The sequence below is a fragment of the Cebus imitator genome, unplaced genomic scaffold (assembly GCF_001604975.1).
Source record: "Cebus imitator isolate Cc_AM_T3 unplaced genomic scaffold, Cebus_imitator-1.0 Scaffold135, whole genome shotgun sequence".
Lineage (NCBI taxonomy): Eukaryota > Metazoa > Chordata > Mammalia > Primates > Cebidae > Cebus > Cebus imitator.
In genome coordinates, this window is record NW_016107450.1 from 4,409,464 (window position 1) to 4,436,179 (window position 26,716).

The 26,716-nt window shown below is 36.6% G+C and overlaps 1 protein-coding gene across 3 annotated transcripts in view; it reads right to left on the reverse strand.

Annotated features, from left to right (window-relative positions):
- NFIA (nuclear factor I A) overlaps positions 1-26,716 on the reverse strand; it is a 387,507-nt gene that overhangs the window by 207,106 nt on the left and 153,685 nt on the right. The window lies entirely within an intron of this gene.

Genomic DNA, 26,716 nt, shown 5'->3' on the forward strand with positions numbered 1-26,716 from the left:
GGGGGTGGGAAGCTGGGGAGAGATAGCAAGGGGAGAAATGCCAGATGTAGGTGATGGGGAGGAAGGCAGCAAATCACACTGCCACGTGTGTTCCTATGCAACAATTTTGCATGTTCTTCACATGTACCCCAAAACCTAAAATGCAATAAAATAAATAAATGGGAAAAAAAAAAAAAAGAAAATGTCAGGCTGGAAACAAACTCCGACATGTAGCCTGTTTCCACACCCTATCTCACTAAACTGAATTGCTTTAATTTTGGCTTGATGTAGGCACAATCACAGATACACTTAAATTATTTTAAAAATCTGGGCCAGGCGTGGTGGCTCACACCTATCTTCCCAGGACTTTGGGAGGCCAAGGCAGGTGGATCATCTGAGGTCAGGAGTTCAAGACCAGCCTGGCCAACATGATGAAACCCTGTTTCTACTAAAAAAATTAAAAAATTAGCTGGGTGTAGTGACACGTGCCTGAAGTCCCAGCTACTCGGTAGGCTGAGGCAGGACAATCTCTTGAACCTGGGAGGCAAAGGTTGCGGTGAGCCAAGATCATGCTACTACACTGCAGCCTGGGTAACAAGAGTGAAACTCCATCTCAAAATAATAATAATAATAATCATCATCATCATCATCATCTGACCTGCAGTTGAGAATGCTGCTTCCAAAATTAGCCAAAGGTTCTGAAAATGGCTTATTTTTGTGTATTTACATTTTATTAGATGTTATTTATTCATATACTACAAGTATATTCAGATTATCCATGGAGTTATGTGGATTTGTGCAGATAAGACAATATATGCTTTCAAGACACATGGTATATATGATAAAAGATGATGAACTAATGATAGAAATTAAGGGGCCAGGATTACATCTTGGCACTTTGGGAGGCCAAGATGAGAGTATCATTTAAGACCTGGCTGGGAAACCTAGAAAACTCCTGTCTCTTAAAACAGAATAATCCAAGCATGTAGTCCTAGTTACACAGGAGGCTGGGACAAGAGGATCACCTAAGTCCAGGAGTTTTAGGCTACACTGAGCTATGATCGTGCCATTGCACTCCAGCCATGGCAACAGAATGAGACCCTGGCTCTAAAAATAAATAAATAAAGACTAAGGAAACCGTATTCAGATAACATGACAGGGGGAAATGCTTCACTTAAGAACTCAGTAAAAAAATACAAATCATTCTACTATAAAGACACATGCACACATTATGTTTATTGCAGCACAATTCACAATAGCAAAGACTTGGAACCAATTCAAATGCCCATCAATGATAGACTGCATAAGGAAAATGTGGCACATATATACTATGGAATACCATGCAGCCATAAAAAAGGATAAGTTCATGTTCTTTGCAGGGACATGATGAAGCTGGAAACCATCATTCTCAGCAAAGTAACACAAGAACAGAAAACCAAACACTGCATGTTCTCACTCATAAGTGGGAGTTGAATAATAAGAACACATGGACACAGGGTGGGGAACATCACACACTGGTGCCTGCCAGGGGGTGGGAGGCTAGGGGAGAGACAGCATTAGGAGAAATACCTAATGTAGATGACGGTTGATGGGTGCAGCAAACCACCATGGCATGTGTACACCCATGTAACAAACCTGCACACTCTGCACATGTACCCCAGAACTTAAAGTGTAATTTAAAAAAAAATCATGACCTGAGACAATTCTCTACCTCTGCACAAACATGCTTATGCTGTGCAGAAACTGATCACTAGTTAACGAAGCTGAGACAGCACAGACACACTTCTGTCACATTCCCCAAACCTATTCTTGCCTCAATTCTCTGGGTGGCTGAGGTAAAATGCAGCTAAGGATACTGGTTTTCCCTCTGGCTGAATAGAGGAACTGATCTTGAAAACTATAAATAAAAGAAACTAATTATTTGCGAATTTGCTATAATGGATGGACTGTACAAAAAAAAAAATCCAACTGGTAGTCCTTTAATTACAACACTTGAATGCAGCTCTAAAATTGGAAGGTTTTAATTTATTTACCCAATTTATGAAAATGGTGCATCTTTCTCTCCAGCCTTGCAATTCTCTTCCCAGGCTGGCACAAGCATACACACTCCCACGCACACACACACATACACACATGCGCGCACACACAGAGTGCCATGCGTATAGCACTGTGAATCCTTTTAGTCCTTTACAACAGAGGGTCCTAAATAAATGATACAAGGATCATTTATTGGATTCTTGTATTTTGCTAAGTACAGACCTGTATAAGCTATATTCTTGCAATGAAAACATGAAAGTATACAACACATGAGTACACAAACCATGACTTAATTTTCCTCTTTCTGTATTTCCCTTTTGACCAAAACATAATAAATAGAAATATAAAGGTAGAAGCTGGGATCAAAAAATTCTTACTTTCTGATTTAAAATGAACAACACTTAAGGACTAAACCAAACTTGTTCAACCTGCAGCCCGGGGGCCACATGCAGCCCATGACAGCTTTGATTGTGGCCCAACCCAAATTTGTAAACTTTCTTAAAACATTATGAGATTTTTTTTTTTCAGATGGAGTCTCACTTTCTCACCCAGGCTGGAATGCAGTGGCATGATCTTGGCTCACTGCCAACCCCTGTCTCCTAGGTTCAAGCGATTCTCTTGCCTCTGCCTCCTGAGTAGCTGGGATTACAGGCACGCACCATCACACTCAGGTCATTTTTTTGTATTTTTAGTAGAGATGGGGTTTCACCACATCAGCCAGGCTGGTCTTGAACTCCTGACCTCACCTCAAATGATCCACCCGCCTTGGCCTCCCAAAGTGCTGGGATTATAGTTGTGAGCCAATGCACCCAGCCAACATCATAAGATTTTTTTGGAATTTTTCTTTTTTAGCTCATCACCTATCATTACTGTTAGTGTATTTTAAGTGCGGCCCAAGGCAATTCTTCTTCTTCCAATGTGGTCCAGGGAAGCCAACAGATTGGATGCACCTGGTCTAAACGATATGCTAGGTATTTACAGGGCTAGAAATACTTCCTAGTGAGCTTACACTTGGTCTACCTGAGGGCAGCCTAGCAGCAGCCACATTAGTTAACATGGGAAGCTTGAGCCCCAAATTAAAAATCAACAACCACAAGATCTACAACAAGGTACCAACGTTTTTTATTTCTGTGATACATAAACTGTATGATAGTAAGAATCTTATGATCCTATGTGAGGTGCCAAGAAAAAAGAGGTATCTTTTCTACTCAGTTTCACAACATGCCAGTAAGGTGCCAAGGTGACTAAGGACCAAAATTTCCCACCAAAACCAAACCCTAGCTCTATTTTCACTATGGAATACAATAAAAATCTACTCTTGAAAGATTTGAGTCTCCCACAAAGTAACATGCTTTTAACGTGACCACATTTCAAACAGTTTACCCATCACAATAAGATTTGAAATACACACGGCATGTCTCCTTGGTCTGTTTCCCTTATTATATGTGTGGTTTCATTTTTCTAAATTCAGACTTCTGCCCCATTTTAGAAGTCCAGGAGAATGTAACGCATAATGCAAAAGTATTTCAAGCAAATCATATGATATCTGTACTTGATCATTTTTCATGGTTTTACACCAAAAGAATCAGTGCATATTGAAGATTAAACATTTTTTAAGAGCTAGAACACTGAGCCTTCCTTTCAGACAATTCAAACAAGGAGCGTATTGCTGACCCAGCACACTGTGGTCTCAGACTGTGGGAAATGTCAAATTTATGGTCCTGGGGGTGATTGGTGGATGGTTTTGTGGTGTGTATGGTGTTTTGTTTTGTTTTGTGTGTGCTTTTTCTTTTCTCTTTTGAGCCTCTGACAGAAACAGAGCTCTACAAACTTTCTGGCGACCTCCCAGGAAAACAGAAGGAAGCTGTATCCTGTACTTCCCCTGGGATCTAATGAAATATACAGCCTCTGGGCTTCTTTCAATTTGGACTTTCAGATTGCTTAGCCAGTGAAAAGGGGATCCTAGCTGTCACAAACGTCACATGGTCAGGGTCACCTGCTGCTCGGGGGTTCTCATGCCAGTTGTTGACATAATAAGCACCCCTTACACTTTAATTACAATTCACAGTGTGCAAACTATGCAATCTGCTTTAAGGCAGACTGTCTTTTAAATCAACACTAAAATTCTACTACTAATATGGCAATGCAGTGTAGCAGAGAAAGGGTGTGTCCAGATGACTAGCTATACACAGATATCTGCCATGAGGGAGAAAGTGGGCAGCATTTGCCAAAATATAAAATGGTGCTGCTGACCCTAATTCTGGGAGATGGTACTTTAATCTGACTGTGCTTTGAGACTTCTTTCAGTAGGCCACAAAAAAAGCAATACAATATACTGCATGTGTAGCATTTTACATTTATATAACTACTATTTTTTTCACATGGCTCTGTAACTATTCTGTGTACTAATTTTGCCTATCCAACAGGAGAACTGTTCGATTGCTGAAGAACAGAGAATTTCAACTCCCCTATTTCTTCCCCTTTAAACCTAGGGCAGTGCCAGCGATGTTTTAACACATGCTCCTAGAGTTGTGTCAATGCTCTACCATTTACTGGATCCTTGTATTTTGCTAACTACAGACCTGTGTAAGCTATATTTTTGCAATCAAAACATGAAAGGTCATTTTAAAACAGAGCCCATTTAAAATGATATGACAATGCAGGGCGCTGTTTAAAAAGTGCTAACACATAATTACAGTCTACAGCTTTCTCCAAAAACAACAGTGGAAATTAGTTACAATTCTCTTACAGACAACTGCTATAAACTTAGGTGGGCTAACCTCTGAATGAACCATCCCAGTGCTCTGGGAATTGCAATCTCATTTTCAGTGCCACAGATGACGTAAGATGGAACACACAAAACAAACCCACACAAAGTACTTTTATGCTTATAAAGTCTTATTCAAACACCTTAGCTGAGCTAACAAGTATGCCTTACTGTAAAACACCACCACCAGCAGTAACAACAAAACAAAACAGAAGAAATCCAAACTAATCGTTTTTTTTAAAATAGTAATGCCTATACTTGCTTTAATGAAGGATGTACCTGAATTAGAAATGCCATCAAGACAGATTAAATTAGGCAATAATTATTCACTTTTTTTTTTTTTAGTGTCAAACAATGGTAGATACCAAGAAAAATAACAACAAAAGACAAAAGAGTTTATTTTATTTAGACACAGTCATTCTAACACAAGGAGCAGATGCATCTTCCTTTCAAAATCGAAGTCTCTTTGGGCAAACTTTCAATCCTTTGGCTATTAGGGTTTGTCTTCATGAAGACAGACATAAAGCAATTCTGTTCTCTTCCTTATTTGAACACTTTCAGTCTTCACCTGGCTCTCTGCCACCCCAGCTAAACCACTTGACCTCCAATTACATAACAGTCCCCATCTGAGAGCTCAGCCATCCTCAGAAGATGGGAGGGGCCCTGAGAAGCTCGGGCTTACCATGAGCCGCAGCAGTAAGCCATGCCCTAGCCTCTGACCTGTGCTCCAGTTTTAGTACAATAATTTGTACCACGTTCTCCAACAGGTAAGCTCTACCTTAAGGGCTAACTTCTATACCTGCATTTGGTCAAGTGCCCTGGCTCCTCTAGACCTGGAGATGTTGACTTGCTTTTCCCTACCTGCCTCCCAAGAACAAAATTCTAGCATGTAAACCCAGGTTAGCACGTGGAGCCCTATGACCCACTGACAGAATTCTCTGATGCTAACCACCTGCCTGGATTACTGTCATCTGCTGATGTTTTCTGTGTCTTGGTTCTGTCCAACTTTTGGAACATTCACCTGTCAGTTAGACTTCCATGCTGTATAACACTTCACTAAGCCTACCAGCCAGCGCTTATACTCAGCCCACCTGGAACATGGCTGAACTTTTTTACAGAACTTCAAAGCTGTACCAGTCTCAGAGTACCAACCTTCACGTAATTTCAGGTCTTGGCCCTTTACATGTCTCATCCCAAGATATAAACTCTGTCTGCCAATTCCCTTTTCTTTCCCTTGGTAGGTAGGAAACAAAGATCTCTAAAACTCAGTAAAGAATATGAATACAAAATAGAAGTTATGTTATCCAATACTGTTACAGTCAGTTGTTGATTAATTTGAAAAAATGGATGAAGAAGATACTCTTTTAATGAGACACGTGCACCTTAAATATTTTAAATATGTACATCCTTTGGCCAATCTTTTTATGCAGAGACAAGAATTTAAATTTAATATTAAGTCTGTTAATAATTGGAGCTCCACAGAATCTTTCTTGTATAATGCATATCTATAATGCATCGTATAAGATTTCCAGTTCCATTTAGGTAGAGGGAGAATTTAAAGATATTTCTCTAACAAAACTCTTATTTTTACAACTTTCTCTCACCATCTGCAGTTGTCTCACCCACATGTAATCTGACAGAAATTTTTGTAGCTCACCTTTACTGATTCTTTCCAAAGCACTGGGTTAGTTTCGAAGAAATAAACCTTTTCATTTTGAACTTGCATGCCATTGGTTCACATAAATTTAATTAAATTAGACAATAGTGATTCAAATAATACTAGTATAAACAGGTCTGGAATAACACAACTGGCCTGGTAAGCACACAACTGGTAAAAACAATAGTGCCAGTATGTGGTAGTAGGTAACTATTGGCCATGAATATTCAACGTGCCAGTTAGTATATTACAAAGAAAATAAAAAGTCTTAGTTAATCTTGCAAGCTGGTTAACACAGAGTTTCTACTAGGAGGGTCTATCCAAAGAAAAGATAATCTAAATATTCATTGAATGGACATGAGTAGGAATTGATGTTTAATGCATAATGCTTGATGCCAGGACACAATGTTGAAAAAGACATCTTTCCCAGCTTTCTGGTATAGCTTTAATTTCTAATAATATCAAAAAGTAATTAGAAATAATTATTAAGAAACTCCTCATTGAAGTTACTGTATTTTAAATGGAAACTGAATTGATACCTCTGTCTAGCTGCTATGGGAGGCTTCATATTCAAGTTGACTCAAATGTATCTAAAGAACATGAAAAATAGCCAGCTTAACTTCTAATATAGTATTTTCAAATTCTGAACTCTATTTATATTTTTGTTATTTTATATCACTACTTCTGTCTTCATTTAAATATGATTGGTGAGGCAGTTCTTAAAATTAGAAGCACTGTGTTAACACAATCAACTGCCATTTTAACATCACTTAGTTTGACAATAGAAAACAATCACGTAACAGTCATAATTTTTCAATATTTTAGGATTTTCAGGTTAATATAACTGTCACTTTTCACGTGATTGTACTTAAGATCAATCTTTCAGCAGTAAGAAGCCTTAATCTCAACCTTCTGGTTTTTATCAGTTTACTTATCAGCTTCAAAATAAATGTATGACATAATTGTGTTACATATATGACAATAATGATGGTCACAGTAATAGCCAGCATTTATTGAATGTCTAGAAATGAAAATAAAGTGATTTACATACATATAACTTTCCCAGTAACTTTTGCAAAGTAAATATTATTATCCTCATTTCAAGCTGAAGAAACACATAGCACTAAGAGAAAAAGTTGGAACTCAAAACCAAATTAACTCCAAACTTTAAGTTTTCCCACTTTAACAAGGTGTGTGTGTGTGTGTTTGTGTGTGTGTGTGTGTAGTAAAGAGATCACAAGAGTTCCCTTTCCAGTGAAATTTTTATCTGTACAGATGCACGTGTATGCAGGAATGTGCGCACACAAACACACACATACACTTTAGTAAAATCAACTTCATATGAGCCAGGGCTAAGTTATTAAAAGAAGCCTTTGAAGCAGGGAGTGATGATGTGTGAAAGACATACCACGAAAGTTTATTTAAACAAAGAACAAGCACAAAGGGATGGGATGAAAGTGAAAATAAGAGAAATGAAGGCTCTCCATCTTTTTTCTGTGTGTATGGATTTGTCATACATAGAAAAAGAAAACCATAAGAGATGTACGCAGTTTATGGAATATCCAAAAGTAAAATTAGTTCAAGCGAGGGCCCTGATGAAATCAACTCCACACTGATTTTTTCAACAGAGTTTTTCTATTTTAAACACAATTGTGCTATCCTATAGTAAAGTCCTTGATATTAAATATAAGTTCTAAGAAAAAACTCGAGCTATGATTTTAATAAATATTTTTGTAGTATCTTTTTCAATGTCATGCTATGAAAGCAAAATCTTCAACTAGGCTTCAGAAGAGAGATAGAGTCTTTTACTTTCACTCATCATGCTCTGCAGAACATTTTAATATCCCAATGTACATTTCAGCAGGCACATAGTTTTCTTATATGGCCCATAGTTTTCTAACAATTCAATTTTTTGTCTGGTCATCTTAAAAGTGAAAAATTTGTCCAATCATACAGAAATTATATTAATGACACACAGCATCTAGATCATATGGAAGTGGCATGGTACTTGTAAAAATAAACATTCCTCTTTTAGCAAAACAAAGAGCAACATTTAAATTGCTCTTGGGGAGCAGAACTAAAAAGAGAGGGCAAAAAGTTGCAAGGGAGAAAGGTCTTCTAATCTGAAGTGAAAACTAATTTTGTCCGCTTGCATTTAAGTGGACATTATAAAAGTCATAGAGACGCCTTGCTTACAGAAGGCATTATTGCCTTTGAATATAAATGAAAGCACATTTCTAGCACTTATAATATTACAAACATTGAAAATGGCCTCCAGAAGCTTTTAGCAATATACTCTTTGTCTTGTTTCCAAAGAAGCAATCCAATTAAAATGATCATTTTCAGCATAGAAGACTAGGACAAGGAACCGTACCTTGCACCCGGCATCTTAGAAATACTTTGGAAAAAAATCTATGGACAATGGATTTGAAACTTCCATATGCTTTCTGTGCACTTGTACTAACCAAGCATAATTTACCAATATTTTCCTAGAAAAGGAACTGCCTGTGTTTTTCTGCCTCTTCCAGTGAGTATCCATCCATGATTATTCCAACCCATACCATGTTTGTTTCCTTGAATTCACTATGCCACGGTCTATCTTGTGCGCTCAAACTGTCAGCAGGAACATGGTAACGAATATTATTCCCTTTTTTTTTGAGACTGAGTCTCACTCTGTTGCCCAGGCTGGAGTGCAGTGGCATGATCTAGGCTCACTGCAACCTCTGCCTCCTGAGTTCTAGTGATTCTCATGCCTTAGCCTCCTGAGTCGCTGGGACTACAGGCGTGTGCCACCACGTCCAGCTAATTTTTGTATTTTTAGTAGAGACAGGGTTTCACCAGAGTTTGAGGCCAGGGTAGTCTCAAACTCCTGACCTCAGGTGATCCACCTGCCTCGGCCTCTCAAAGTGTTGGGATAACAGGCGTGAGCCACTGCATCTGGCTATTACTCATTTTTGATACATTCCTTCCACCTCCCCCATCTAATAGCAAATACCTATGTTAAGTATACAGAAGACACTTAATAAATGTGTTGGCTGAATTATTTTTCTTACAGTAGAATTATTTCATTGTTTGTCCTAACTATAGCATTGGTTAGTAAAATTTTGGGTTTGTAGAAATATTTCCTTCTGAAAAAAATTGATGTTTACTATGTTGTTGTGGTCTAAATTTCTTCCTCAATTCCATAAACTTAATTCTTGTGGCCATTTTTTCAACCAGTAAGTATTTATTAAGCACCTTTTATAAATTGTTTTAAAATAGTTTATACTATACATGATACTAATAAAATTATAAAATAAAAATGTATTGTTTTATATCCTTCAGGATGTATGTTATATGGAAGATGGACGCCTTCCTTTTAAGATATTTGAATGGATCACTAAATAATTACCTACTTTTCTCTCACAACTCAGATAAATAATTAAAAGGAGATATACCCAGATTGGTTGCATACTTAAGAGAATCAATGAAAACAAAATTGTATGCATGTTCTTCCAATAATATATCCCTACAGGGGCCATGAGATGCTACCTTTACATTTGTAAGATTACTGAGGCCAGAATAGAGTCTTAATGCTATTTCTCCATGAGCATTCAGAAGTGGTTGTGCAAGGGGTATGTAGAATTGGGGCTGCGGAAGATTTAATTGGCAATTTTTCAGCTATTAATATCTTTATAATTAAGTGCTTTTAAAGTTTCTTATAATGCCCCAGAAACCAGAAATGATCACTGAATATTTATTGAGCACACGCCTCAAGTGGAAGTTTCTTGTTTAAGTTGGTATTTGAGTTAGGACTGCAGTAATGGCTTCTTTCACAAAGAAACATTTTGTGATTAGTTTTATATAAACATTTAAATCCCCTTCATTAATTGTCTCAGAGCTCTCCTGAGCAACTTAACAACAGGAAGCAGCACTGCTCCAAACAAAAGAACACAGAGCTGTAGGAAGATGCCACTGTTTGAGAAATCACACATCCTAAGGAAAGGTGGTTACTTCTAATTTAGTTCTGTGGATCAATACAAGTTTGGGGATTCGAGACAGCCTGAAACCCTAACTCTCAATGCTGTGTTTTAATAGGCGACTGCCTAGTTTGTGCATCAAGAAGTTCTGTGCATTAAGTTTTTACAAAATCCATCTCACTCGAGCCTTTTAGTTAAAAGCACCATCTTGCATTAATTGTGCACACAGATAAAAACTGCACTTATGATATTACATATTTTACTGCATTTTCCCTTGAATCAATCTGTCCAATATTATGGTTAATTATGCAGAGGTTTGGTTCTCCAGCTGGAGGGACAGTTGAGGGAGAGCTAGTTGAGGACCTTTATTTTTTTCCCTGCACCCAGTTCAGTAGCTGACATAGAACGGCTTGGTAAATGCTGGCTGAATTAGTTTTTCAGAACTTCCTCAGACTAATGTTTGCTTATCACTGCACACATGTACAAGAAATACTTGAAACTCTTGAAAAGGAAATTTAGTCCTTTAAGGTTTCAGAAATAACGATGAAAGATAACATTCTCACCAAAAAACAAAAAGTTCAAAACCAGGAAACACTCCATAAAGGAGCTCATGAGGATACTTATTCTCTTTTAATAAACTAAGAAAGTTCTCAGGATCATGTTTGGCAGTAATCTCTGGCCCTGAGATGAATGTCCCTTTTCCAAGTTCAGACCATGGCCCAGCTGTGAAATAATGATGGCTGCAAGGAACCCAATGGTGGCAGCAAACTCAACTCAAAGGCCCAGAATCTGTATGCACCAAACAGACAAGCCAGCAAAACAGCAGTGGTGACCAGATGTCAGCAATGGCCCGAGGGCATCCCTCTCACCTCCCCTCACACATAATGCCGCTTTCTTCCTCCACCCATTAAGTGTGGCATCAAGAGCAATTACAGCACACCCCCAACGGACTGTGCCAGGCGGGGAGCTGTAACACCTGTCACAAGGTCTGCATGACATTAACAAGGACCCAGAAAGTAGCTTTAATGAGCGGACCCTACAACAGCTAGAGCCTAGTGTGGTGTGGTGGATGTTGGGACTGCTCCAAAGATCCTGCTCCCTGTACCTAGAACCAGACCAAACACATACACTCTAAAAGCTCAGTTCTTCAGAATGCCACTTCCTATCACGAAATGAAACATGAAAGTCTGTGAAGTACACATGTCACTTGGTGTCAGCTTAATGTTTTGTCCATCTGGAAATCTTTATCAGTGGCATTTAGGTGATGAACTTGGGTTGTGTCTTGATACTCTTTTGATGATAGAGCTGTAACTTTGGGAGTTGTAAGCTCCTTTAAGAACAGGTGCATTTCTTCCTCATCTAGCTCTTCTCAGTGCCTAAAAGCCAAGTACATAGCAGGTGGATGGAAGAATGAATGGACAAACAGATGATGTGTGAAAATTACTTAACGCTTACAAAACTTATCATGAGACAAACAGTCAAAAAAGTAAAATGGTTAAGAGATTGACACAGCTAATTTTGGTTCACGGTCAGCATTTACAGGCAAAGGTAATGACTTCAGAATTCTTGAGCATCCAGGACACTGGCCTATAGAAAGTCATACAATGCTTAGTCAACTTAATGAAATCACTAGTATGCTAAGATATCAAGGCTACTAATGAAGGACTACAAATGAACCAGTGAGCCAACTTCATATCAGGAGCCCAGCAGGTGATATCTAAGAGTAAGTACTCAGTCCATGGTAACAATGATTATACGTCTGATTGCGATAATTAATAAGGGAAGTTAGCCCAGTGATTTACAATGTGTCTTCCATAAATCAGACATCCCACCTTTGAAGGGGACATTATGAACAATGACACAAAATAGTTGCTTCCACGTTTCTTTTTAGAGTTGGAAGGAATCTGAGAGGTCATTTTAGTCTAATCCCTTCATTTTTCAGAAGAGAAAACTGATGCCCCCAAAAGATTAATATACTGTATCTGAAATCATGCAACTAGTTGAAAGCCAAGTGACTTAAATGATCAGTGGCTCTGTTTCTCTTTCTGCCTAAAGAGAACCATAATACCTAGCTTCTATCAACCCATACTGTCATAATAAATGATGTATCAAGAATCACATTTTAAGTATATGGCATAATGATTCAGTGTAAATCCAAGGTAACGTTACTCTTTCAAAATAATGTTGATGAACATATTTACTATTAATTCCACTACTAAAACCACAATCATTACTACAACTATATTTATGTCTTGGCGACTTTCCGAGAGATCCTGGAAATGTTAATACTTGTAAAGAGGTTCCAGTTCCTCTTTTTAAACATCATTATTATTAGATCTTCACAACAGGATAACTATATTTAAATACTAAGTCGCTTATGATTCATACCTTTGAAATAAAACAGTTCACTTACGCAAAGCTTGTCTTCAAACTGTGGACACATAAAGCAGCCACTAGAAAATAGTGGTTTTTAATTAGATGTGCTAGCTTTCGTTATTTTGATTCTTTGGGGTTCATACAGGGTTTATGGGACTTTGCTCAGTTTATGGGGTTCAGACAAGGCTCATAGTGAATTTCACCTGGAACTTTTCACATGGTTTGAGCATTAACCAGGGATCGAGTGGTTTATAGATCATCCAAAAGAATTTCTGTCTTGGACTCTTGCCGTGAGCTCCAAGTATTTAAATTCCAAATGAATTTATATCACAGAGTGACTACAGGATTTTAGTCACTGTTTCTAAATGAAAACCATGAAGTAGCTACGGAGAGAGAATTTGATAATCCAAAGTTTAAAAACAAATAAATAAAAACCTAAATGTCTTGATAACTATATATTTAACAGTTTACAAAGGACTTTCATATATATTAACTTATTGACTACTAACCACTGGCCTTTGTAGAATATGATGAGATCAGTATTTATGCTAATATTAACTCACTCTTTACCAATGTAATTATGTTTTCTAACTGAAATATTTATGAGAAATAATAATCAATTATTAATAGGATTTATTTTGTAAACAAAGTGCTAAAACCATTTTTATAACATATTTTTCCCTGAAGAACAAAAGCTTGGACCATAATATATGGAAAACATTTTGTTGCCTATAGTTAGGACTTTGAACTTTGAAAATTTACTTTGTACTTATGGAAATGTTTTCAGGGGATGTTATAATGAAGTTTCACTGTGTATACGATGTTTAACGAGCTAGCACAATGAATGAATACTTACAAAACAAAAACTATACCCTTAAATTTAATTCTGCATACATAGTTTACAAGATTACAGGATGGCATCATAGCTTTAGGTTGAGAAAAAGCCAACTAAATTTCTAGGTTGAAAGTTAGCAAAAAGCCAAGTATGTCCTCCTCATATTGATGTATGAAACGCCATTTGTGCTTACGTTTTGAAGACTCAAATTCATCCCAGCCATTTTTCTATACAGAATGTATGTTTGAGTTGGAAAAACTTAACAAGAGGATATTTAGTTCCATTTATTTCAATCTACTAAAAGCATTTAATGAAGAAAAAAATGTTTAAATCTCAAATATATCTCAGACAATAGACCAGCAATTCATATCGCTCAGTCTACTTAATGGTTGACAATTTAAATCTAGATAGGTAGAAATAAAATTTTAACATAATTCCCAGAAGCCTATTAGGTGTGTATGAGGAAAATGCATTTATGTGAAGTAAATTATTATGCCATTTAAAAGGAGGAGGATGATACTCTTTTGTTTGAGGAAAATTCAAGATTTAGGCCTCTAGCCAGAACTCACAAATAATCTAGGGTATTTAAATAATCAGTTATGAAAATCACTAAAACACTGTCACATTATTTGAATCCTACTTAAAAGTAAATAATACTCTTCTGAGAATGTCTGCCCCAAACCCAGGTGACCACAGTGTACTAGATTATTTAAGTCCATCACTTATAACTCATAACCACATAATTTAACCCACATATACATTCAAGGTATACAACAGCTAAACCTCTGGCCCTTGAGTTTCCCTACACACAGCCTCTCTCACCTATCCTGGCAGACCCAGGCCTCTGGCTGTGAAGAAAACCACAATGTGGGGAGGAAAGCCTACAAAAGAATGAAAACAGAAAGTGTCTAAGGCCTTGGCAGAAGGACACTAAATAAAATAGAGAGTGGTGACTCATTTTGGCAGTGAATCCACCTCAACCCCTTCAAAGCCTTTGGCAAGAGTCCTCAGAGGAGACCCCAGCCTTTTGCCAAGCCACAAAACACCACAATTATTATCGCAGCAGTCATCAACAAAACAGATTTTGTAAACTGACTTGTTGGCACATAGATTAAAGAAGCTATAAAAAGGAATAACAGCTGTTTGGGTTGCCCTATGCAGAAAGCTACTATATAGAAAGTAAATTTTATATTTCGATACATACTTGGGTAGACACCAGCATACACATACACCCCGTGTACTAATTATACGTAAGCTATGTAGAAAAGGTTAAAATGCTAAATATACCACTACATAAATTTAAAACACAAACAACTCTTTTAAAGTAAAATACTTACTTTGGAAAGACTAACAGAAAAATTTCCTGAAGAAAAGATTTCTGCAATTCACGAATTTAAAATATGGACTGTGTCTACAACAGCAAAATGAATCAAGTTTCTATCGAAGTACTAAAAAGTATTGTGCTTTTCATATGAGCAAGAATGGCAATGTGGGAATTTGCAAAAATATGCCTTATTCTACCTACCTGAACATTGCCTGATTGGCATTTTATGCTATAAATCTAAAATTTTGTCATGCTCCAGGCAATTTGAAAAAATTCTTGCTTACATACTCATGGATATAACTTGTTATGAATAAGTAAAAATGGCATATTTAAAGTGATTTAATTTTTGTCTCCCCTACAACGTTAGTCATCTGAATAAAATATCAATGAATATGTAATAGAAAAAAACAAAACAAAATTGACAGGTAATAATCAGTATTACTTACACATTCTTAATTAAGATTTAAAATGCACTATGATTCATTGTAATGAGGTGTGGACTCTTGATTTGCTAATTTAAAAAGAAAGGTTTTATTCTGGTTCCTTGTAACTAACTTACAGTACGATATATAAGAATTGGCAAGAAAGACTTTTAATTAAACTATTTTACATTTGTAATACATAACATTACAAATATACCCTGTAAATATGTATGAAGGGATCTGCTACACACCCTGCATATCCCACATCTGCCCTGCTAACCTCTAAATGCCTCCATAGCTCTATGCTGAAATTTCCAGAACTGAAGCATCTTAATGAACATTGATCTTTTACGCTGAAGGACACAGAGTTGAGATTTCAGCTCTGTCAATAACATCTGGTTTTACCTACTGAATGATTGGGACTTGACTGACAATTGCTTACTAGGAGAGAAAAGACTAGAAATAAACATACAAGAAGCTTCGAAGGCTACAAACATTGTTGCCTAAACGGCAGAAGAATATCAGCAAAAAAGGACTAAAAAGTCACATTTGTTGGCTGCCTCTTGTGACAGAGAATATACAAAATGTACACACCACCTAAGGGCTCCATGATTGAACAACTCCTAAACCTATCGATTTCCCAAAACTCAAGCTATATAAAATATATTGCTATACAATATTATTACTAGCTGATTCCATCACCAATTGAGATAAAAACAAAACAAAACACCACCACCACCTTCATGACAACCAGTCTTTTTTTAAATAGCACTTAAGCATTAAATAAAATGTTTTATCACCTGAATGCAGGTCTCAAATCAGAATATAAAGCCTAGTCCATTGCTGATATTAAACAGAAGATCTATTTAAGGAATTCACTGACTAAACTAACTGCCTGGAGAAGTTAATTTATCTGTCTATTTTTTAAAGTATCACACAGAAAAAATTTCAACAACTTGTGGAAACATATGCACTATTAGGTCATTCTTCAAACTACCACAAATCCTGCCATTTTTCAACTTAGTTTAGTACTGGTTATTTATATAATTAACCAAATCACACAGTAAAAACTGCAGAGGGTTCAAATAAAATTCTTTTTTCCAGGCTTTATTTTTTAAGTTCAAACTATCTTCCCTTATTACCATTTCCTCAGCTTCTTCTATCTACCTTGGAATCCAAGCACATTATGCAGCCAGCACAATGAACCAACATGCCAGCAGAAGTAGTATGCTCCACCTATCCAAGAATTTTAAAAGCATCCAAGCACACACACACTGTCTCCTGTGTAGCCTGGAGATCCCTATTGAGCTCATGCCAAGTGTCTGAAAAGTTGGACCCTGCATCCGGTATTTACACTAAGCTAAAATTCTAATCAGCACTAACAGCAGTATGTTTTAATTCACCCTTATGATTTTATTTCAATCTGCTAAGTACCACAACTGCCAGAAAGCAATTGCTATAAACTTAAGTAAACAAATGCAAAACTAAAATAAATCTTAAACCTGTTGTATATAAAGTTTGTGCCACTTCAGGCAAGCAGTACAAAAAGGCACAGCCCGAAGTCTTAGTTAATGCTCTTCGATCTCATTTAGAAAGCTCTTTGAAAGTATTGCCCTCTCTCGTCCTTTTCTCCCTTTCTAAAGAATTATTTGGTGCATATTAGATAAGGTAAAGAAAATGGCCATGTAATTTTACAGTGGTTTTTCACCTCATGTATTCCCCTGAATAGTCTTCTGCCAAGCATGTGAAACAAGTAGTATGCGGTGACTACTTGAATCTCTGGATGACACTACAGCCACTCGTGCCAAGGAGATGGTGCCAAGTCTTGCATCTTCGGGTTTGTGGTTTTTTCTTTGCTTTTTGGGTGGTAGTTTTGTGGGGGGAGGGGGTTGGCAGTGGGGGAATCTGACCAACAAATTCTGAGAAGTTGGTCACCATTTTGAACCTGTTCAGTGTGCTCAGACCTTGGCAGCCATCTTACAGCTTGGCAACCATTTTGAGAATTTGTTTGGCAAGCTCTCAGAATTCGCTGACACTGTTTAAATAGAATGCTAGTTAAAAATAGTCCACATTAAACAATACAATGTGATATCAGGTAAAATAACCCCCAATAAATCTTGCCAACGAAACAATTTACAACATCCTCACTGAGGTAATGATATCCCAATTTCCTTAACTTAAATACACTGCACGAAAGCAGCTTAAAATCTGATTCTTTAACCCTTTAGCAGACAAGCTCTGAAGAAACAGTATCAGAGGGGCACCAGTGAGTAGGAAAGTGGAAGGTGTAAGAAAAGAAAGATGGCCAAAAACACAGTCACGACTGACATCAACACATTCCCAAGTACTTTCAAATTCAAGACACAAAAGGGAGAGGTGTGTTGTCATCACATTCTATCAGGTATAATTCTAGAAAATGATCACAAAATCTCAGACTGTCCCACTTCATATTTTATGGACTCATGGAAACTCTCTTAAGGAGTCATGTGGCACAAAACTCCACTTTACTAAGGAAATTATAAACCAAAAACATGGAATCTTATGAACTAGACTAAAAAACAAAACAAAATAAAACAAAACAAAAAAACAAAAAAGATAAAACTTGCAGATGCTGATCTTTCCAAAATCAAGAGTTATGTATACAGTTTTCTGACAAAGTTGTCATACTCAACTTCACTTTTTCCTTACGTTTCAATGTTTCCAACTCAATAAAAAATAAGCTCTGTCCTTGAAAATATTTCTCAATGTCCATAAACATGAAATACAAATAACAATTTCGCACTGGTGTGACTCTGGCTTCATTACCAGACCTATATGGTTTTGTAGAAAATTGAATTAACCAAAATGACAGTGGGTGTAATTTTATACCACATGAAAAAAAGAAAATGACAATCCAGTAATTTCAAAATATCTTTTTTCCATACTAAAATAAATAACACTTTCACGTATACTTCAGTATCTTCTCTTCAATGTTATCAATATTTAATATATCAGTATGAGGGAAAGATTTATGATTTTAAAAAGACTCTATTGTGTATGGTTTTGTGGAAAAAAAAAAAAAGAAGTCTAAATGAGCTAGTCTGTGAATCTACTCTTATAGTTAAATCACAAATATGGTGATAAAGTCTAATAATTTTGAATCTTGTGATGTTAAAAGACAAAAATTTGAAGTCATTAAATAATGTTTCTAGCCAATATTTGTGATTTGAATTTTAATGCTTTTGGGGCATGATGAATACCTGGCTTGTATTCTAGTTCCAATGGTGATATTACTCATAATAGCAAGGAAAAAGGCTATGCATTAATAACAATGTTTATACTATTGCAGTGCTTTTTACACTTGAAAGCTGAATTTTAAAATTTCCATTGAAATTCCACGGAGAAAATATTTTACTTCACTTAATATCACACAGAGTGAAACAATTAATTAAACCATGATCAAAATTAGAACATCACATAGAAAGACATTATGCTGAAATGGAGCAGTCTAAAGTCTTTATACTATTAGATGTCTCTTTATTGAATGACAGTATCTGCGGTGGTATGACGTAAACCATCCTAGAATAGTTTGGAATACATTGATAAATTGCTTTATCGATCTTGTTCTGCTTCACTTACCATAATTATAGCACAGTAATGAAAGACATGAATGATATATTTTCACTAGAAAGGAAAGCCCAGAATTTGCCTGTTTCTTTATGAGATTATATGAAATCCTTTTAATTAATACAGCATGGTTGATATCTAACACTAGCTGATGAAAAGTTGCCCGATTCCAGTGTTCCTTCTTAAATATTATTGTTCAAATATTTGAAAATGATTTCAAATCACATAGTTAGTGTTTAAAGACACAGGATTTGCCCCTCTATAAGATGCTGTTTCAACACAATTTTATACAAACATTATTTCACTTAGATAGCTATCTTTTGAAACTTAAAGCCACCTTACAAACACAATTTTACCACCTTACATTCGTTGCACATGCTAGAAGTTACCTCAAAGCTTTTCAAGGATAATTCCAATAAGAGTTATTATGCTGAAGAGGAACACATATCAGAATGAAAGAAAAGATAGATAAGCAACTAAAAATATTTTCAGAAGGGAAAACTAATGATTTATTTCATTAATGCTATCTGATAGTACAGATAACAAGAGATTTAACAGAAAAGACTCAAAGTGAAAATAACAACTTTTAAACAAACATCACTTACAATAATTATTCATTATCCATAATTATTTGGTATCCATAAAAGCAATCATTTAGTTTCAAAGAAACCAAAAATCTGCACTAAAACGACACAAGCATTAGATCTATCGTTGTACCACTTTATTCTTCCTGAGATTGCCATTCTAGAGCACTATTAAGAAAAGACACCAGGTTTTCCCAAATGGGTACATTTAAAATTAAAAGTGTCATTCCAAGTCATGCAAAAGGAATGTGAGAAATCCTGATCAGGATATAACTGACTCTTAACAACTTAGAGGAAGATTGGGATTGTTTTTATTTTAAAATATTCATTTATGAAAAGATTTCATTTTATTTGCTTTTGTTGTGAAGGAAAATAAATATTATAAATTTTTTAAAGATCAATCAATTTATAGAAAAGAAATTCCCCCCACAACTAAATGGTATAAAAATTGATCTATTCTTCCCTTCTCAAATTACAAAGGCTATCGTGGGAACAAAATGTAACCCAGGAGAGCTGTGACAGCTATCAAACTTTCCCTGACGCATTATAATGTCTGAAGCCCAGACACCAAAGGTTTACATCAGAAAAACTCCAGCATGTAGTGAACAACTCAAAACCAACTATCGACCACACTATTGATTTTTAGTGGAGAAACCAAGAGGAGAAAAGCACCAGAAAAGATAGAATTTCTTTTTTCTTTTCTCATCCCCAACTTAGTGGGCTGCCAAACGTAGGTCTTCTCAGGCTTGAGCCCTGTGAGCTTGCATTGCAGCTAGCCAGGATGTCTGCCTAAGATAATTCAACCTGAAACTAAGCAATGTACAGTGGAAGCCAATTCTCCATTGACTTGCAACATAACCTCAGGGACAAATGCAGTTTTTTGACAGAAGGGTACAGGAGGAGACAAGGGAACAACTGCAAAACTAATACATATGATTTTCTTCTCAGATGATGTTTGAAGATACCGTATATGACTTTGAGAGTTCACAAATTATGCTTGACTCAACAACTGCTAGGAAGCTAAGCCAATCACATTTGAAACCATTGAAATGTACATTATGGACAAGGTGTTAAAGATAGATTTATTTGGAAATTAAGGAGTAACTCACTTACTCCCAAATTCCAAACTAATGACACAGAAAAGTCCAAGTTAATTTTTAAAGAGCTAACGTCTTCCCTTTCACATAAATTAACACAAAATGAGTTACTGGAGAAGCTAAAAGGTAACAAAGCAAACTGCTTGCTTTAGCTCCTTGGGGTCTTAATCACATAATCTTGAATTGGTTGAGGATCATTTACTTGGATCGTTACAATCATATCCTACAAGTATTCTGCCATTTAATTTGTGAAATGCATGACCACAGAGCATGTACATAGAAAGGATTATTAGATACACTCATTTTACTACTAAATTTAGAGATGGCTCAGAGCCATTTAAAAATAATAACAATAATAATAATGATTAATAATGATGCACTTCCATTCTGACACACAGAACTATCTCAAGAGGTTTTACAGCTGTTCTCTAATTAAGTCTCAGATTCCCCACCCCCTTGCTGGGTAGATGAGCATTATGATGCCAATTTTACATCTGGGAAAGCTGAGGCACAGCAAAGTGGTAAGGGTAAATCAAGGTCCTACAGCAGGCACAAGAAGGAAAATAAGAATGTAGGAAACTCACAAATAGTGCATCTTGAAATTCACATTTGAAAACAGTAATGGGAAAGGAAAAAAACTTCCACGGAATAACTAACGAAGAAACAATAGGGCTTATCTCCTGTTGATTTTGTTGTAGATTAAAAAAACTCGCAATGGGTCTTATTTGTTCGCTTGCTTTTACCTATTCTGCCAATGATGAAAACACTACTTGTTTTCTGAATTTCAGTTTTAATATACATAAGCACAATATTTTATCTGCCATAGAGATTTAAGTATTTATTTATCAGTCAATTGTCAAACTAATTCTGTTGCTAATGTCATCCAACAAAGATGAGCTTCTCATATTACCTTTGGTTTAACACAATTACTTGAAAATAATTAGTGCAACAAAATTTCACAAATCACCACTAAAGAACTTACTCATGTAACCAAACACCACCAGTTCTCCAATAATCTATGGAAATTAAAAATTTTTAAAGTACTATGTTCATATTTTGCTGAGTTGAGAGAGTGCTCTGACTTACAACATGGCTATGGAAGTTTGAGATTCTCAATAATGCAAATGAGAGAAAATTATATCACCAACTATTTCACGGTTAAGAAATCCTTTGAATTCATTCATTCATTCATTCATTCAACATGGGGGTGGAGAGGTGAGGCACATCTCCTATGTGCCATGCAGTGTTCAAGGTGCTAGGGATAGAGCAGTGAACAAAAGACAAAAAGTCCCCACCCTCCAGGAGCTTATAGTAGACTAGACTTGAGAAGAAGGGGTCTAGATATGTATGTATTCATTCATTCAACAATTATGAAACACCTTAGTCTCTGGAATAAAAGTATGAAAGAGTCACTGGCTATGCCTTCAAAGAGGTTGTTTTGTTTTCTTCTTAGAAAATTTAATTTTCTTAAGATATTCTCACTGGTGACAAGCAAAAGAGTGATTGCCATAGCTCTTTGGGCAGGAAATGATTACAGAAATGGACCATATCTGCCCATGGACTAAGTCCTTGGTTATGTCCTTCACACTTTAATACCGCTGATGAATACACGAAGCCATTTTCAACTAACAGATAACAAGGAAACGAAGGAAGTTGCAAAAATAACAAAACGATCACAAACAAGAAAAAAGTCCTTTCTTGAAAAAAAAAAAAAAATCCCGTTTAGTACCTGTTAAAAATGTATCCAAGTAATACTGTTAGGCCAAGGTGTGCCTTGGAAGGTGTTTGTTAGCCCTACAACTTTGGCCTTTTCTATTCCTCTGTGTAGTACTTTTGTAGGTAAGAGTCATGATTTGGGGTTTAGATGTGATGAAGTACACTGTGAGAAATCATATCAAAGAAACAGTGTAAGAATTCTATAAAACACCTGCCTTAAAAGCACAGAGCAAACATTGCTGTCTGTTATTTTGTTCAAAGATACCTTGTGCCATATGTTTGGGGACCCTGACTACAAGTACCCTCAAGATACAACCTCCGCTTCACACCTATTTAGCTAAAGAACTCTCTCAGATGGCTATTGGGTTTGTCAGCTCTAAATAGAATGGCTGTTCCCATGTTGATACTGACCTAGAGAAATTGGCTTCTCTCTGCCCTCTCTTTCCACCTTTTTGTTTTTTTTTTTTTTTTTTTTGAGACTTTCAGTCTACTGTATAGCAGTCCTTTATCTTAAGGTTGAGGATTTGTAAATATGGAAAACCTGGTCATGCCCTCTCTTTCCACCTTTTTTTTTTTTTTTTTCCAAAATGGTAAGTATACCTTGAATTGGATGCAGATGAACTGCCCATTTCAGGCTGTTTTTAATGTGTTCTGAATCAGCAGTAGAACGTAAGATCACCCCCAAGGCGGGGGTAAGAGGAGAAAGGGAAGTTAAGAACCATATGAATAACCTATCATACCCCACTGATCTGTCATCCACATTGTCAGGCACTAACTTAAAAGAACTATGTGTCTCTATAATAGCAAGGCAATCTTCAAAAATAAGTGAGCCAACTCAGTCTTTTTTCTTACAAATGAAGCTGATAAGCCTTGTCTCTTTTTCTTTTTTTTTTCTTTCTGGTTTTTTTTTTGAGACAGGATCTTGCTCTGTCACCCAGGATGGAGTGCAGTAGCGCTATCACGGCTCACTGCAGCTACAACTTCCCAGGTTCAAGCAATCCTCCCACCTCAGCCTCCCAAGTAGCTAGAACCACAGGTGTGCATCATCATACTCAGCTGTTGGTGTTTTTTTTTTTTTAAAGAGATGGAGTCTCACTATGATGCCCAGGCTGGTCTCAAACTCCTGGGCTCAAGTGATTCTCCCACTTCAGCCTTCCAAAGTGTTGGGATTACAGGTATGGGTCACAGCATCCAGTCTTTGTTCATTTTTAAAAATTGCCTGTGATGTAGTAATTTCATTCCTTTATTCACTCAGCAAACACAGGTCCTCCTGTTCACCATGCCTTTCATTGCAAGTGGCAACTTATTTTTGTAGGAATAGCTTCTTTCTTAAGAATGAAGTCTTAAAAGGGGTATAAAGGCTTGACTAGGATCAAGACAGAACTTACCAGGAGGAGGGAGGAACTAAAATAAGAAGCCAGAAGAACCACAGACAGATGTCAACTGGTATGGCCAATCACAGTTATTGTGGTTTTAGGAAATAATGCAGATATAGCCATCTTAAAAAAAAAAAAAAAAAAAGTAAAACAACACAAATTGTATTTCTTCTTGCTTTTTAATTTAAAAAGCCCATTCAGGAAGTGCTGGAAGTCAAAATACATACTCAGTCTTCTTGAGTAACTTGTAAGTCATCTGCTCTCAGACCATTAAAGCAGCACCTCTAGAAAGGAGGGTATATTGACAGTTTTATGGTAATACGAAAAGCACAATCTTTTTTTTTTTCCTAAAGTGGTTAAATGCTGCATCTCTTGCTGGGACTAGAGCTAACCACTAGGGGCCTCTCTGAGGGACTACTTTCTTTTATACGCTACTATTTATGAAAGGATTAGTAAGGGCAAAGTAACATGGTAGGTGGGTAGAGACAAAGAAGAGAACAGACATTCAGAGCTCACAGAAGAGTTGGCAATCGGAAGAGAGGAGACAGACACATACCCGCATAACGCAAGGATGATCAGCATCAAGCATTCAAAACCACAAAGCTGGGCCTGTGGTCACAGGAGCCACTTTCTACACATTAGGTGTTTGTGTGGAAAGGAGGGCCATTCTCTCACTTCTTATTCTGCCCAGATTATTTAAAACAAGAAAACAGTTAAGAGCTCAAAGATCTTTTCACAGGTCTCTGTAGGTCTACCTACAGATTCTCAGTAGAAAATAATAAATTATGCCAAGCAACTATAGAAACCAAGGTAATGGAAACCAATTTTGTAGCTTTGTGGATACACTGACCCCTGGCCACACACCCTCCCAAGCAGAGACCACAGCTATCCCCAAGAGGCTGCTGGCACAGGAGGGAAAGGGTAATTATTCACTGAGCACCACTGCATCGGCACTGTGCTAGGTTTTTTACTTGTATCTATTAATTTCATTCTCATGAATCCTCTTTGAAGTGGTTACTATCATCCCAATTTTACAGATAAAGGAACTCAGGCTCAGAGAAATTAAGGAATTTGTTCAAGGTCATAAGGCCCCAGGATTTCAACCACCTCCATCCAATGATAAACTCCAATATTCATTCTTCTATTCACAGCACAAGTAGTAAACACCAAGTATGACGTGACTCCTCCGACTTCCCCAGTTTCAGGAGGTGACCCGCTGCTGGGCTCCTCAGATACCTGCCGCATGTTGCTGCAACAGGCCTTTTTACATTAGCACAGAATCTATTTGCGATGATCAACTTGTAGAACTTTCTCCCATCACCTCTGAACGGGGTTTCTCAGTATGGTCTGTGGGCTCCCTGTGTCTGAATCACCTGGTATTCAGAAGTATGATCTTTGGCCCCTAGTTCAGAATCTCTGCATTTAAGGCTTGGAACTATACTTCCTTAACAATTCTTTCCAAGTGATTTTTGTGCACATAATAGTTTGAGAATAATTTCTGTAAGATTTTTTCTAGGCTGCCTTTCATCTACAAAATCCAATGCTTAGCTTAGACAAGAACATAGTAGGTACTGAATCAATGTCTGTGGAAGGCAAAGAAGGAGCGAGAGGAGAATGAAAGAACATTTTTTTTTAAAAAGCAGTGCTCTAGAGTCCAGTGACAACATAAAGGCAGTGAATATACACTCTAGGAGCTTAGATTTTATTTGGGGAAGACAATATACATTCAATTACAATTTTGATAAAAAAAAATAGAACAAACCAGAACTAAAAGAGTGGTAAAAATGAAACAAAAAATTCTTGCCAAATGAATTTATGAGTAATGAGTGAAAAAGCAAGAGTTGAGAAAAATAAACTTGGGGTGATGTAAATACCCACAAAGAGTTTCTTGGAGATGAAGTTTGAGATGGGGTTCAAAAAAGAAAAAAAATTACATCAAAAGGGAAGAAAGTAGAAAGTGTCTATACTTAGAGCAGGAAAAACTAAACTGGAAAAAAAACATGTTTTTTAAAAAAACTACTGTCACAAGTTTTTTTAAAAAAAACTCTATGCATTAATTTTTGCCACAATTAATGGAACTAATATTTACAGGCCAGCAAGTTTGAAATATAGTGCCAATAAAAACTTTTACAGCTCTGGAAATTTCTAAAATTGGTTCTCTTTAAATTTGTAGCATATGCAGAATACCGGATGATGTGGTACAGTAAAAACATTTTATTGGCATTTAGTTGAGATGACCTGCATAATTCACTTGTGGCTTTACCACTTATAACATGTCATCTCAAACTCATGGCAATAAAACTTTTATGTAATATTTCTGTACTATGCTTGACATAAATATGTACATATATAATATATATGGCTTAATTTTCTCTTTTAGTTAAAATGGGTCTAGCCCAATCACTTCGAGGAATTTTTGTAAACTTAGATGAGTTGTAATTAGTAGTTGTGGAATGCCTACAAAACAGAAGAGCCACCCAATAGCATGCTTTATTATTCAGATATAACCTACTCAATATTTACCTTTATAAATGTATAAGTAAAGTAGGGGTAAACTATTAGAAAAAATATGAATCATTGTTCTGTTCTGTTTAATCTTTGTGGACTTGCTTTTTTCCCCAATGCATTAAATTTCTTTTTTGCATATTGAGTTCTGTTTTGAGCCCTCAACCAGGAAACCGGAAACTAAGGTTCCAGCCTCAAACCCATCATTAATAGCCGGGTAATGGTAGTAACGACACAGAATGTCTTTGAAGGTCAGTTTCCTTGTCTATAAAATAGATGATATAGGCCATCTCAGAATGTGATATTGCTGTATGATTTCTTGTTTTTGTTTGATTTTCACATTGAGACAGGGTCTCTCTGTGTTACCCAGGCTGCTGTGCAGTGGCTATTCTTAGTTACAGTCACAGCTCAGTGTAGCCTCAAACTCCTGAGCTCAAGCAATCCTCCTGCCTCAGCCTCCTAAGTAGCAGAGACTA